We start from the raw sequence: 14,617 nt of genomic DNA on the forward strand, positions 1-14,617 counted from the left end.
TAGAGACTCACTGAGATATAGTGTAAGTGTAAAAGAGATATGAAGATGAGGGTCAGTGACATTGAGAAATCCTGTAGGTATATTAAAAAAAGTTATATGCTAAATCTACTGGAACTAGAAATCAGTTACCCTGAGAGCACACATAAAACAAAAATTATATACAGGACATTTTGTGAGAAACTATCTACCAGTGGTCTGAGTATGGTGACACATGTGTTTAATCCTAGGACTTGGGAGATAGAGGCAAGTCTACCTCTGTGAGTTCAAGGCCAATATGATCTACACAGCACGGTCAAGGCCAGTCCAGGCTATATTGTGAGACACTGTCTGGAAACACAAATGCAAAACCATACAAAAAATTAAGTTCCTACTATTGATTTCTATGATATGGGACTCATGAGTCATGAGTTAGAATAATTCCTTTCACCCTTAAGTTGCTTTCATCAAAGTATTTTTTTATCACAGCAACCTTAAAAGAAAATAAATAATGCATATAACGTTAAAATTTCTGAATTTAAACTCCATCTTTCCTCATTTAGAAGATTATTTAATATATAGATTTTGTGAAGAAAGAAATCGAAATTTGATGTAAGGATTATTAATTTTTTGTTTTTGCTTTATGTGTGTATGAGGGGTTGCCTTCATGTTTATAAGTGTACCCAGGTTGTGAAATGTCTGTGGGACCCAGAAGAGGGCATTGGATTCCCTAGAACTGGAGTTACAGAAGGTAGTTTTCCTCCTTGTGGGTGCTAGGAACCTATCCAAGTCCTCTACATCTTCTCCATCTGTGCCTCCCACCCCATAAGGATTCTAAAGAAAACTGATATGCAATAGCATCTTGTAGCAAAAGGTCTATTATTATTTTTCATTGCACTATTATAAGAACATTCTTGTTCATACTCAATCTTTATATACATGCTAATAAATACACAAATATACTCATAAAAATATCCATTACTACTTTTTAAAGTTCATCACGAAATCTTTATTCAGCCTGATACATATTTTTTCTAAGTCAATACATTGTGTTCTAGATAAGCCTGGCTTGGGGCAAAGTGGGGGTGGGCCTAAGGAGGAGGCAGAGACCATGGCAGAGGCCCTAGAGAAGAGGAAGTGGCAGTCCAGTGGGTGGAGCCCCTCAGGTGGTGGTTGGTTTCCTGGAAGCTTTGTTCTGTTGGTGGTGATTGGGGCAGATCCCACAAAGCCTGGGTGGGGGATGAGTTACAGGCTGCCCAAAGTGGACAACAATGAGAAATTGTATAACCAAGGGCTCAGGAAATTTCAAGATCTAAAGTCGTGACTTGGATGGAAACTATGAGAAGACAATGAAATGAAGTTGTAAATTAAAGAAAAAAACAGAGGGGGACATCTCTTAAAGAGAAGGAATGTACCACATAAATATATCAGTGAAGGCTCTGATATAGACAGTGGTCATAGAGTGCAAAATATCTCCCTAGAAACTAGTGTTCAAAATGTGACAAATGATAACCAAGGAATTCATTTAAGTGCAGTTCAAGTTTCTAGGAAGCTTTTATCCACTGATGGAAGCCCTACAAATTAATGGTTTAATAAAATATGCAATATTGCCTACAGTAGTTCATTGTCTTGAAAGGGATGACAATACTCTTTAAGGTTTGAAGTTGTGTGGGTTTTGACAAACATCACATCTAGAACTTCTGAATAAACACAAGCAGTGGCTCAGTCCAACACCATGCCACTTACTGTTCCTGAGGCTTCTGCATTCACTCCATCTGAAGAGCTGTGAGCAAGCAATTTGGGCATTGGGCAATCTCATGGGTGATAGGCCTCAGTGTAGAGATTATTTCATAAGCCTTGGAGTTGTAAAGCCTTTACTTTCATTCATAATTTCATCTATTCCTATGACAGTCATAAGAAACATTACATGGGTTATGGTCAACTTACATTGTCACAAAGATCCTCCACCACCAAAGGAAATCATTCAGGAAATTCTTCCAGCACATTGTTTTCTAATTCATTACACAGATGTTAATATATTGGTAGATAGTCTGGGCTCTCTATTGCATCATGATGCTCGCAATGAACATATACAAATTGTAATAGACTCCGGGAGAGTTCCTCATTTGGTTCCTTTACTTAGCCAACAGGAAGTTCAAGTTGAGACTGCTGCACTGCCAGCTGTAGTAAACATTGTGACTGGAACTGATGACCAAACACAAGTATTTTTAACTGTGATGTTCTTTCACACGTCCCAGCATTCTTCACACATCCCAAATAAAAACTTAAAAAAGAAGTCATGTGGTTTCTCTCCAGCATCACAAATGAAATTTAGCAGCATGTTCAGGTAGTAAGTGATGCCAATTTTTTACCAATGATAATATGCCTTTTGGATAAGGGGGATTTTGGAATCCAGAAAGAAGCTGCTTGAGCCATAAGTAACATAACAATTAATGGAAGGAAAGACCAAGTGGTCTACCTTGTCCAACAGAATGTTATCACACCTTTCTGCAAGTTGCTGACTATGAAAGATGCATAAGTTTTGCAAGTAGTACTTGATGGACTAAGCAATATATTAAAGATGAGGTAGAAACCATAACCAACCTTTTAGAAGAATGTGGTGGACTGGAGAAAATTCAACAACTTCAGAATCATGACAATGAAGACATCTACAAATTGGCCTATGAGATTATTACTCATTTCTTCTCTTCAGATGATATTATTGATGATGATGATGATGATGATGATGATGATGATGATGATGTGTGTGTGTGTGTTTGACCCATCAGGTTTGGCACATGAGATGTGCTGCTGCATTAAATCAGGAGAGAAAAATGTAAAGATTTCATGTGGAATCACAAAAAAATGCCCAAATGAGGTCAAGGTGGGTATCAGAGAGAATGAGTGGCAAAATGCAATGAAAACTTTACATGAATGCTTATTAGGTCGTTCAAAGTAAAAAATGCCACAGGTCATAGATCTTCAGGGCTTAAGAATGAACATTAACTAACTCTGTATCAATTGAGGTGAAAGTGAAATACTGTCATCTTTAAATCTTGTAAGCATAAAAGAGAATGCCCATGAAAGTCAAGGAAAATGAGCCCAGTCCTTGCTGTGAAGCACTGTATATTCACACAGTGTGTATTTACAGCGTGTATTCACACTGACTTAGTGATGAGAGTCAGGTTCATCTTTCAAATCTAGGGCTCTTCACTCATGAAACAGACATCTAATCCTGGAGTAACTGCGTATAAGATTGTCATTGTGGTGCTGTATGTGGACACAAGTAAACCTGAGTTGCCTTCAGGGCGACTGATAGCAAGCCCAGTAGATGATCAAAGTGACATCCCAAGTGTTAATGTACACTGGACATGAAAACAAAGACAGGTTTAACCACAGACTGGTTTACTCTGCAACCTGTGTTTTCTGTTCTTCATCTTCTCCCCCCCCCCTTTTTTTAAATTTAGTTTGTATTTACATTTCCCTAGCATGACATTTTTAGTTGCTTCTCAAGTCAGAAAACTTCAGGAAGGTTTCTTTTTACATTTGCAACAGATGAGTGTTTGATGCTGTGAAAAGCTTTCCGTATCATCAACACTAATTTATACAATGTTTTGCATGAAAAAAATGTAAATTTCCCTCAAAATAGACTGCACTGCCGTACACAACTTGCCATAATTGTATAAAACAGTAAAATGTGCTTTAAAAGCCATTCTTTTCATTTTCTGAGATAACCTAATGATCTTTGCATGAGGTAATATATAAATAGGATAGGTCATTTTTAGATTTTCTTGAGTCTTGTAAAGAAGAAGGAGAAAAACATTTCAGTTTTCTTTTAAATAATATTTTTTATAGTTTCTGATTGAGTGACAGTTAACTGAGTTATGTAATGTTATTGATTTAATGCAAGTCAGGATGTTTAAAGAGGACTCATCCATAATTTTTCAGAGTAGGAAATCATTTAATGTACAAATTGTTGCAAATTTATGGTAAAAAACACTGAATTATAAAATCTTGATCTCATAGAAAATTATGGCAACTATCAAAGATTGTGCTGATAGGAACTATTAGAATAAGATTTCATTTCCTGAATATTTGATCACCATGAGAAGGATAATTAATTTGAAACAGGTTTAAATTTCAAGCTTGAAATTTATGATCCTGATTTTCTTGTTTGGATTTAAGTAAAATTTTAACAAGTCAAAGAATTATAAAGGTATATATGTATGCAACCTGTTTAGGCCAACTCACATGTGTGCTTGAAAATATAAATGAGAGAAGAAATTTCAACAGGCATTCAAAAGCTGAGCACCACTTACAAGGCTAGAGTCATCACTTCCTTATGGCACATTGTAATAATCTGCTTTTTAGTATTATGCTTAAAATATCTCAATTATTCTTTCAAGACTGTAGATATCTTAATGATTCCATCAAGAATATTCCTACATATTTCTTATTAGAAAAATATTCTAATTGTTCATGATGTGGCCATTAAAATAATGGATGAATTAACTTGATATTTTCCTCATGCTGCTGAACAAGTTATAAAAGAGATTTTTGTTATTCATTTCTCAGAAATGAGAGTAGTCAATTAAACACTGGAATAATGATTTTGATGGAATTATTCCATGAATAGTCCACCAGTGCAAGTGGATAGTGTACAGGAGGAGTAATTCCTATGTTCTGTATTCAATAAGGTTCACTGTGGTGGGGAGGATTTTATTATGTCTCTCAAAACAGAAGGTGGAATGCATTTTAGTTGATCACTATGCTTTGAGGAATCATGCATATTTTTACAAGAAAAGAGAAAGAACAATTCCCAATAACAAAATTAATTTGCTAGAGCTTTGTAAACTCAAATGAACAAGTAAAATGATTACTAATAGCAAATTCAGTTATGCTACAATTGCATGGTATCTGTTCTACTGAAATCAAAACTTACTTATAAGGGAGAAAAAGAATATTTGGTAGAAATTAATTTATATAAAAGTATTATAAAGTTATTGACTCTGCTTTTAATCTTATGAAATGCATCACTTTGACAATAGTGCTATCAGTTTTAAGTATAGCATACAATCAATGTGATCCCCTTAATAAGTTTTAATATAAATTCATATTCTAATTGTAAATGTATTTGATGCTGTGTATGTCATTTTATAGTTATTAAGGGAACGCTTTTTACACAATAAATCACTTAAATTATTTCTAAAATTATGTTTTTGATATTTCTTGCTTAATATAATAATGTGTTGCCATTGCTATGGCTACCAAAACTCTGTGCTACTTCACTCTTCCTCTCATGGGTCAGAAAATAAATGAATCGTACTCAGAGTTTCCACCATATCCTGTGTGGTGAATTCAATCTGTTTCCTCATCAGAATATTTTTTCCATTAAGTGACATAAATAAAAAAGAAAAACAGCTTCTAATGAATTACATTTCAGTTAAGAAAACAAAATGCTCCCTTAGATTTTTCAAACTATCCTGTATTAAGTGTTAACTGTGATTAAATGGGATTTTCTTGAAAATACAGTCTTGAACATTGTCCAAAATCTATCAATGTTTTATTTTGAGATCTCAAAGCAATTACATATGTTTCAACTTTTAACAACATTGCTGTAGAAAACCCCTTCCAATGTATGTTTACATGGAAATGTACTTCTTATCGTTGATGTTCAGTAGCACGTTACATTTGCACTTAACTCTCCACATTGAAAGTGACTTATTTAGAATGATTAGGAAATACAGCAAAATGAAAAAAGTTCTGGTGGCTCATTATTTATAGCGAAGACACCACTGTCAATGTTGTGTAGGTGATGTTCTCAGAACACTAGTCTTATGCTATTATTGTATTATATAGTAAACCACACACATTAAAATAAGTCTCTGCTGCAAATATCAAATGTTTCTGACAAAAGTATTCAACTGGTGTTCTAACTCTATAACAATATGTTTCACAATATCAGGGAATAATTCTTTAGTTGCCTAACCACTAATAGGTCTCAAACTTGTATATAATCAAGAATGTGTACCATTCACATCTCTCTTTTTTAGAAACATATAGTATCTGTGGGCCAGAGAAATGGCTCACCAGTTAATAGCATTGACTGCTCTTGTAGAGGACCAGGGTTCAGTTCCTAGCACCCACATGATGGCTTAAAACTGTCTGTAGCTTCAGTTCTAGGGGACCAGAAGTCCTCTTCTCACCTCCACAGTTGTTGCATACATGTAGTGCACTTACATAATTAGACAAGAGACTCATAAAAATAAATACAAAAACTTGTAACTGATTAAAGTTGTTTATCATAGTTTGCATAACAGCCGTCCTGGTAAATGTTGTGCTCATGCTACAGAGTTGCAAATCTGGTCAGGCACAAAGAATATATGGCTGGAAGATGCCCAGTACTAGGTGACACATCTCTATAACTAAGGCTCAGGAACATAGCAGAATAAGGGATAGAGAGAGACTAATGCACCCCTCAATTCTCACCAGTGAGACTTCCTTGTACATCAGGGTGTGAGGCACAGAGAAGGCCACATCTGGCCAAGTTTTAGAGAATAAGAGACTATAGAGCATAGGATGGGACTCCTATATGGAACCTCTCCCACCCATGGCTCAGGGTCCATTGTGGAAAAGGAGTCAGAAATATTGTATGACCCAGGGCTGATTCATGAACACAGGGAGGTGGAGGCTTTCAGGCCTCTGGAGGCTTGTTCATGTGAACTTGTAGCAGCAGTGGCATCCAGAGCAGGACCCATGTCAGCTCAATTAAACAAGGGCCCAAAGGGGAGGTGAAAATAGGTGGTGGGCCAGCACTAAACTGAGAAGTGTTTGAGACTGGTTGCTGCTGGATGAGGGAGAGTATGACTTACATATGACCACTGGATATGCTGAATAGATTCCAGTGATACATTTACATTGAAGAACATTTGGGTACACACCTGAATGAATAGGACTCAGCATGTACGGCAGACTGCATAGGGTTCAGTGGGGAAATAGGGGGAGGCATGGCTGGATGAGGGGATCTGGATTTGAGTGGGAAATGTATGAAATTTAAAAAGCTCAATTATATATATATATATATATAATTCTTAAATAGCTTCAAAAACTAAAATTATCAAACTGCATTAACATAGACAAAAAAGTACTATAATTGGGCACTTATCAAACTCTACTATCTAAATGAATTTTCCACTCTATTAAAATAACAATGATTTGAACTACAAAGTAACCTCTGCCTGTTTACCCTGCCACTCTAAGTATGGTTGTAAGATATCTAGATCTTTTGTTAGACATGTTACTAAGCTTAGTTTGTTTTTACTTCTTCTAGAAGTCTTGATGCACAAAGTGCAAGGGTGTTTTCAATCAGCTTTTTAGCATAATCCTATTTTATACCTCTGTGAAGAAATGTCTAGTTCTGATGGGTACAAATAGATGGAATTCTCAGCAAATACAGGGATGTTAAGAAGAGATTGGAGGAAATTGGAATACCAAAAAGCTCTACGTGAATTATGGAATATTTATGAAAATATGTGGTACACTTTTGAAATGCAGATGTCTCTGAAACTGGAAATGTAATCAGAGGAATGAATACTGTTTTTAATAAATCTTAATTAAAAAAAAAAGTTCCTTGTGCAGCATACCAAAATGATTACAGAAATTTAGAACTGTTGAAAAATGCAGAGAAGAAGTGATCAAGCAGTTCCCAACACCAATTGGTACATCTACAAACAGCTCATACTCACAAGGCTCATAGAACATTACAGAATATGGTGGAAAGATAGCAAAAGCCAGAGAACCAGAATGCCTGCAGCTAGATGATATCTTTTAGCTAGGACAAGAAAGCTACACCCATAATTTATCAGCAACATGGTTGCCTAAACAAGTTGTATGATGATAACACCAGTTGAAATACCAATGTCTGTGAGATAAATTTCAGAAGATCCCACCCCTATATGAAAAGCTATGAGAAAATTACTTGTCTATAGGCATGAGTAATCTGTAGGCTATCCAGTTCCAAATGATCATCACCTAAAACATAGACATATGCACAAAATTGAAGGGACTCTGTAAGGAATCTCTCTCTCTCTCTCTCTCAACAAATAATAAAGAGGATATGCATTTGAGAATGAGTAGGAAGGACCAGACAGAAAAAGTTGAAAGGGTGAGAGGGAGGGTTGGAAATTAAGCAAATATAGCAATTGCATATGACATTCTCAAAATATATATATATATATATAAAATAACACGAAACCAATGCATTTTAAAATGATGGCATCTTAGATACAATAAAACATGGATGTGACCTAAACATATCTTTGGGACATGCATTGCTCCTTTTCCATCAGTAACTAAATTTGGTTTTACTTATAAAATGTATTGCTTGATTTCTCATTTTGATGTACTCCACCAGAACCATAAATGATGTTTTCCACATTACATTTTCCCCATGATTTAAGAATCTAATGCATCACAGCTTCCTATTTGTCATTTTAAACCTTGTTTGCTATGCATATAAAAGCAAGAACATTTGGGAGGTTACTACAGTCTACAGTCTTAAACAGTACAACCTAATATAAAACATTTGAATAAAAGTTTAATTTTAAGTTCTCTTGGAGCTATAATAAGAATCTCAGAGAAAACAAATGAAATTAATTTTTGTGATTTACTAAAATTATATTTCAACATGAATCAATATGAGACCATAGAGGCAATTTTTATGTTATCTATGATATCTTCAATTGCAATGTTTATGTTTCTATTGGGCACAATTCAATACAGACTAGTGTAATATTTGAAGATCCAAGACCATATGTACCTAGTGCTTAACTTGTATGTCACTGCAACCACTGACTAACTAAATTCAAATTTTACATATTCCAATATTTCAGAAAAATTCTCCCAAATTTTGCTTTTGTAAATCAATTTTCTTGAACATTATATGAAATTAAATAGAAAATTATGAATATTTTCAAAATCTTTCACCAGTATTCTAGATTTTGAAAATCAGCATGTTTTGAAAACCAAGTGCACATGGAGAGAAATGGATCATAACTGAGTGCCCTTTCATAAAATTCATCTTTACTATTTCCTCCTCTTAAGACATTTCTAGTCAATAGTTACGGCAACCATGGTCCCATCTTTGATGACACAATGTTCATTAAAAAGCATAGTTCTTCTAGTGTTCTAGCCAAAAGTTGCTCTAACAAAAGTGTCTTCTAATAATTTATACTTTTAATGTGGCATTTTTTCCAACTATGACTCACATAGTGAATCAAAATTTTTGCGATGCTAATGTAACACTGAAAATTAAAAAGACTTTGCCATACATTTTGCTGTTTCAATTATAGCACCATAATTCCTTGCCAAGTGGGAATTCAATGATATTCAGTAGTTTTCTAGGAAGCAAACTTTTACACAGCCCATCATGTTTCAATTACACAGTCATTGATTTCTGAGTTTAATTCCTTTGTTCAGTCATGGATATTTGTTTATGATAGTGCGATAAACATAAGATGATTGTACAGGACAACTATATGAAGTGATATGAAGATTATAATTTTAAGGAATCCTAAATCTAAAGGTAAGACAAAATATGGTTGTTCAAGCTGGAAGTAATTAGGGAAAATGTGACTGTTATTGCCAAGTGGTCAGAAACAAGAAATAGAAGAAATAATAAGAAATGAAAAATAATGCACATAATGCAGACAAAAGAGAAAAAGAAATGATTCTGTAACTTCATTTCAAGAAAAACTATTATGATATAGTTTTATTATTATATGATATAAATCGACTACTGATATGAATATTTCCCTGGTTAGACTTAATTGCTAATTTTACATAGTTTAGGATTATTTTAGAGAAGAAACCACAAATGAGGGATTTCCTACATCCGATTGACTTGTGAGCTGGTCTGCTTGAGATTGTCTTGATTACTAATTGATGTAGAAGGGCCAGCCACTCCAGACAACAAACTTCCTCAGTTAGCTGATCTTGGCCTGTATAAGAAAGGCACCTAAAGATAAAGTGATGGTATAGCAGTTAAGAGGCTGTACAGCTCTCACAGAGGACCTGAATACAGTTCCCAGCACCCATGTCAGGCAGCTCACAACCAATCCAGATCTAGCTTCAGGAGATTTATCGTCATTCTCTGACTTGCCTGGGCACTTGTACTCACATGCCTATATCTCCAGTCAGAATCATGTGCCAAGAGACATATTTAAAGTATCATAGCTGAAAGATTTAGGCTTTAGGTTTACAGTTGAATTATTGTAGTTGTACAATATTGTACTCAGTTTAAACCCTATAAGCAAATTTTGAAAGAGATGTATCTTAGCTCAGGAAATTGTTATTGAATATGTCAATGGTGTTGTAGTGAAATGCTTCTTCTAAGAATGCAGTTAATAAATAAATAATTAAAAATAAATAAATGATTAAGCAAAAAGTATAAAATGAAGAACACCCACATGAGCATCACTCAAAAAAGAATTAGGCTTTAGCATGTACTCAGAAAAAATCAGTCTGGGCAATAATAACTTAAATTCTCTAATTTATCAGAAAAAAATTCACTGTTTCACCTCAAAATGTATAGCAAAAGTTTTTCAAAAAGGAAAATATAAGTCATTCTAAAAATAAATAAGACAAGTAGTTCTTTAAAAAGAGGGACAGAAATAATAGAAGAAAGGAACATCATATGAACTCATAACACATACATAATTAAAGTAAAAGTTTGATTCTTTAAAAATGAAAGAAAGCTGACTAAGCATGAATCTTTAAGTGAGAGAGCAAGAAAGCAGCTTCCTCCATGGTTCCTGCCTCCAGGTTCTTGACTTCTCCCTCTGACTTCTCATGATGAACTGCAACCTGGAAGCAAAGTCAAATAAAGAAATCATTTCCTCTCCAACTTGATTTTGATCAGATTATTTTATAACAGCAATAGAAAGCAAATTAGAAGAAAAAATATTATGAAAGAAGGGATAAGAACAAGTCCTGTGCAAGTTCAAATTAGGCATAATCCCAGCATAGACACGGGGATGTAGGTAAGAAATCCCACCCCAACCTAGGGAACTTTTTGGAACTGATGGCTTTTGGGACAGGAAAAGACAATATCATCTGGATGGGACTCCTGGTGGGCCCAGTGGTTGGATCCACAGTAAAGGACACAAATAAGACACTATAGGCCATGTTTTACATACACACATACACATGTACACTCATATACATATACACTCATATATACGTACATATACACTATATATATATATACATATATGAGAAAGAATACAGTAAATAGTGCAGGGACATTGTGCGGAAAGGTACAGTTAAGGGCAGGCTCTCAATACTGTCAAACTATATTGTATGGAAATCACAATTCAATAAAAACTAATAGAAATAAATAAGTGGGGTGTCATTGTGATAGACCATCTGGATTATTTTGTTGAAGACTGTCCACAATTTTGGATCTTTAAAATGGAAAAGCCATTTCATGTTCAGAGCTTTATGAGTTGCTACTGTGGTAGCTTGGAAAACAATATAAGATAATTGTGAACTGTGGAGACCTGGCAAGTGAGAATTCAGAAGGGACCAAGGCCTTCACTAAGAGTTAGACTAAGAGCCATTCCTATGAAATCTTAACTAAGAATTTATGGGTGCTGCTCATAATGGGGCTGACAAATCAGTTAAGACTAACAAAAGATCAGCATCATTGAAGTGAAGCATAATGTACTTTTATTGGAGCAATAGGAGGCTGAATCTCCTAGCTGTAAAGCTGAAAATTCTGATGTGATCAGTAATACTGAGGTGAAATACTCTGGGAAATATTTCCTCAGTATCAGTCTGCAAAATTTCTGGTCCAAAGGACAAGGCTACATGTCAAGCTGGCAGCTGAACTTGGCAATATTTAGGATCCACATATGTGGTACTGGTTTTAAGGAATGAAAACTGAAGAATTGAAGGGGTCATGGAGAGACACTGAGGCTTGGCAGCATGTGTTATGGTCAGAGTCTTTGTGGAAAAGTCATAAGAAGACATTAGTCACAACATTAGACAAATTAGACACAACTCAGGATATTGGTGATATGAGGACAGTTGGATATCTTCCAATAACAGCAATAGCTGTGAAGTGCAGCTGACTTGAGTCTATGAGATATGTTGTGTGTGCTACAGCTAGCAGAGCCAAAGAGTGGCACTTTCAAAGCCCTTTGGACCCAGAGGATCATGAATGAGTATCTGATGATAAAGATTGAGATACAGATCATGAATGAGTATCTGATGTTAAACATTGAGAGACAGGATTTGGATTCACAAGGCTGAATTTTGATTTTGCTTCAATGTAATTTTTTTATATGTGCTAGTCCTTTCATTTGGACTAAAATGTTAATGATAGAAATTCACTATTAAAACATGTTAGAGTTTCAAAGAGATGTTGAATTTTAAAGCATTGGAATTTTTTAAAGACTATGAAACTTTAAAATTTTAATATCATAATATGAACATGAGATCTTAGGGACAAGAAAGTAAAGATCATGATTTAAAGATGAGATATTTTTGCATCAAGTTTGAAAGTGTTAACTGTCACTTTGACCTAGCCTAGTATCACTTGAGAGGAGAAACCTGAGTTTCCCAATTTCCTGCATCAGGTTGGTCTGTCAGGATATCTGTGCGGGACTGTCTTGATGTAAGATGGCACAGCATGCTGTGGCCCTTCTTGGAATGTAGAAGAATCCCGAGATTCAGAGTGAAGCAGAGAACAGGCCAACTGACAAGTAGCATCCTCCAGAGTTGTGCTGCACTTCTTTGCCTATAAATGAGTTTCCTGGTTGGAGATAATGCTATATAAAATACAAGCAGTCCTGTCTTCAGATTCCTGCCTTGAATTCCTGCCCTGACTTTCCTCAATAATGGACTATACTTCAGAGTAAAATAAATAACACACATATACACCCATGCATTGGAATATTCTGAAGCCATGTGAAAGAAAGAGCCCTGTCATCATTTGCAACATAAACTACCTAAAGGAATGGTGACAACTGAAATAAATTGGTCATGATAGGTGATGTATCTTTGATATCACTTATGTGTGAATTCTGAGAAAAGTAAGAACCATGAGCCCAGTAGAAAGTAAGTTGTTTAGAGATAGGTGAAACTGGGATCTGATTGTCATAGACCACATATTCTCACTGCTAATCTGTGTGAGTTCTAGACATGTTGACCATGGTGACAGCAATTACTGACAAGGCACAGCTTACTTGAAATTAGATGAGAGAGTAGATGTTAAGCATACTCATCAAGAAATATAAATGTAGGGCTGGAGAGATGGCTCATCAGTTAAGATCACAGACTACTCTTGCAGAGGATCTGGGTTCGATTCCCAGCACTCACATGGCGGCTATGAACCATCCTTAACTCCAGTTCCAGGGGAATCTGAAGCCCTCTTCTGACCTCCGCAGCAATGCATGACACATGTGACATGATGGCAATACACTCATATACATAAAATAAAAATTTTCAAAAACCACAAAAAAGAAATATAAATGTCATTATGTGAGAATTGATCTGTCTGCTAATTAAATTTATTATGGTAATTAAGATATACATATCTCAAGCTGTATTCTATTTTTATTAGCATCATGCTCTAAACAACTAAACTCACTACCTACATTGTATTGTGTATTTAAACATATTATTTTGTGTAAATAATAGATTGATAAAACTAAAATTTTCCTAATATTGTTACTTATTATGTTAACTTTAGATAACACAGTAATATTACAGCAATAGCTGACAAACTTTCCCTTAAGATATCACAAAATACATAGCAATTGTGCTGTGCTAATAGTACATTCCAAAACTATCAGGAGATGAAAAAATGCAATGACATAATTTTTATATCTTAATCATTGTTGAGGCTAGTATATATGTGTGTGTGTGTGTGTGTGTGTGTGTGTGTGTATATGTGTGTGTGTTTGTGGAAAAAATATATGTGGCTATTTCACGTAATCATTCTGTTTAGATCTGAGATTTCTCATAATAAATTTCTAAGTAACAAAACTTTAGAAAGATGAATATTCTTTTTTTCAGTATTATAAACAATATCTAATCCTTTAAAATAATGATTTGTCATGTATGAAAATAATTTATTTTATTTTTATGTATATTTTTATTGAAGTCTGTGTGTTTCATATAATAGATCTTAATCAAATTTAGAACCCCAGCTTCATCCACAGACCCCATTGACACCCCATCAGATTTCATGTATTCTGTTATGACAGCATGCACAAGACCCCTGCTGACTCAATCAAACAAAAACCCAGCACATAACTGGAGAAATGATTAGCAGGGTCCAAACATGGTCAAGGAAGTATTGACAATTGATCACTGCAGGGTGAGGGAGAGTTGATCTTCCTTAAGGGTGCAGCTCTAGATTCCAGTGAATAAAATTGTACCAAGGGACATCTGGGTACAAATGGTTGACCTGATAGGTCTTAATGTGTATGACAGAATTCATAGAAAGATGAATATTCTTATACCACTAAGAATCTATTTAGTTAAAAACATATCATTCAAACCATGTCTTTCAACTTTTTCAATCTCACGCCTCTTTAAAAACTTCCCCTTTGAAGATTAGTTTTCATAGTTTTGG

The 14,617-nt window shown here is 34.9% G+C and overlaps 1 pseudogene; it reads left to right on the plus strand.

Moving 5' to 3' along the window:
- The window catches only part of LOC103746846, a 47,424-nt pseudogene extending 44,073 nt beyond the window's left edge, over positions 1-3,351 (plus strand).
- Positions 3,352-14,617: the final 11,266 nt, after the last annotated feature.

Source organism: Nannospalax galili, unplaced genomic scaffold (assembly GCF_000622305.1).
Source record: "Nannospalax galili isolate Female #2095 unplaced genomic scaffold, S.galili_v1.0 scaffold140, whole genome shotgun sequence".
Lineage (NCBI taxonomy): Eukaryota > Metazoa > Chordata > Mammalia > Rodentia > Spalacidae > Nannospalax > Nannospalax galili.